The 1,995-nt window shown below is 45.9% G+C and overlaps 1 protein-coding gene across 1 annotated transcript in view; it reads left to right on the top strand.

Annotated features, from left to right (window-relative positions):
• Nucleotides 1–1,084: 1,084 nt before the first annotated feature.
• zeb2b (zinc finger E-box binding homeobox 2b) overlaps nucleotides 1,085–1,995 on the top strand; it is an 82,204-nt gene continuing 81,293 nt past the window's right edge. Inside the window, exon 1 of the mRNA XM_017309213.1 lies at nucleotides 1,085–1,292. The gene's annotated coding sequence lies outside the window, so the exon portion shown is untranslated. The remainder of the gene's footprint in view (nucleotides 1,293–1,995) is intronic.

Raw genomic sequence — 1,995 nt, 5'->3', positions numbered from 1 at the left:
TATAATTTATTTCTGGTTGGGGGGGGCAGAAGGTGGCCCCTGCTGCCCCGTCGCCCCCTCCCCTTATTTGAGCCTCTGCTCACACCTACAGACAAAGAAAAAAAAAGGCAGAAACACATTAAAACTAATTCATCAATTCATTTAATCAATCAATACAATAATCTAAATGAAGCTTCTTTATTCCTCCTCCTTGTGGAGACACTTCCTCTTAAGTGTAAAATATTTTTAAAAAGTTAAATCAGAATAAATTCTCTCTCTTTTTTTCGTTTCCAGGGTTGCGAGGCGTCGATCTGCTTGGTTCCCCCGTTTGATTGATGATTTAATTAGCCATACAGTGGCGCGCTGCGGGAGGACAGGACACAATAACGCTTTATTTACATAACCAATCAGGACGCCGCAAAGGTGGAGCCTGCGCCGCGCGCTGCGCCGCTCCGCTCTGCGCGTTATTCACTCACACCAGCACCAACACGCTCCACTTCCACATTTCACCCACTTTTTTTCCCGCAGTTTCTCGAATTCCTCCGCATTAACTGCGTCAGGAAATCAATAAAGTTTGCACAGATTCTGGTTGAATTTCCGCATTCCGGTAAAGTACGTGGAGGCGCACCTGGACGCACCTGGCATCCAGGTGACGCAACGCAGGTGCGCTGATACGCAAATGAACATTTTCAATAAATTAAAATACACAGAATGCATATTTGTAATGAAAAAGAAGAAAAGAAAAAAAAAGATCCTTACGCGAGTCCAGCCGCTTCCCGTCTGATTCTGCAAAAATAAAGAGCCGCATTTCTTCTGCCGAGAAAACAAGAAAGAACGGATAGGAGGAGAGAGAGAAGAGAGAGAGAGAGAGAGAGAAGCAAAAAAAAAAAAGAGAAAAAAAACAACTTCAACCCAGAAGATGCTCACGTTTGACTCTCCTCAATTATCCCCTCCCGTGAAGATAGGTGGCGTGCGTTTCAGGGGGCTTCTCCTCCTTCTTCCTCCTCTGTGTTCCGCACGGCAGAGAAAAGGAGGTGGAAGGAGAGGAGAGAGAAAAAAATGTCATTAGAAGAGGCGTAACACGTCAGTCCCTACCCAGGTTTGTTTCCTGGAGTGGGTGTAAGACATCAGTTGTAAACCTGCCCTAGCAGGAATAGCGGTCCCTCCCTCCTCCCAACTATTTCTGAGGCTTTTATTTCTAAGGCTTTATTATTATCACCGGTGGAAAAGGATCCGCTCGCCATCATCCCTCCTCGGCAGCTCCCATCTGAGAGACGCGTCTTTAACGCCTCCATTTAATAAAAAACAAGCAGGTAGGTGCGACTTTCTTTCGTGTCTTTTTTTTTTTTTTTTTTTTTTTTTTTTTTTTTTTTTAGTTTTATTTCAGTTTTTTTCTCCCCCCAGAATTTTTTTTTTTGGATTTGAACTTTGCGCGCGTCCGCGTAAAACTTGGAGCTGAACTTCGGCTTACCTGCGCAGGTGGAAGGAAGGGAAGGTGCGCTGCTGGTTCACCTTTCCTTATTTATTCCAACAAAGGAGGAGGATGAAGAGGGGGATGAAGAGGAGGCGTCCCGGCTCGGATCTGACAGTCCGGGGAAGCGAGCTCTCTCTCCGGACACGGAGCCGCTCTCGACCCCGTTTCTTCCAGCCTCGCGTTCTCATCGGAACCAACATCATGTGTGAATATCCGGGCGAACCGAGCCGACAGAAATCCCACTCAGCTTTTATTTCTGTTTTATKGCTTTGATTGGAACGAACGTCGAAAATGTCTAAAGACGCCCAGCGCGAAATCCAGAAGCCAGCGGCTCAGATTTGGTGTTAAAAAGAAAGTTTGGATCAGAACWAAAATTWGTTGTTGTTTTTTTTTWAGCTTTATTGTGTTCCGATCCGGGTTCGAGGTCGGGACRTTTGGACCTGAAATAAAGCAGCGTTTTTCCTCCCAGTTTGGTCTCATTTCTGCTGTTTTCGCGTTAATTGTGAGCGCGCCGAGGCTCAGGTCCGGTTTTTGAGCGTCTT

This window comes from Poecilia reticulata, linkage group LG2 (assembly GCF_000633615.1).
Source record: "Poecilia reticulata strain Guanapo linkage group LG2, Guppy_female_1.0+MT, whole genome shotgun sequence".
NCBI classification, from domain to species: Eukaryota; Metazoa; Chordata; class Actinopteri; order Cyprinodontiformes; family Poeciliidae; genus Poecilia; species Poecilia reticulata.
This window is presented reverse-complemented; position numbering and strand designations above follow the sequence as displayed.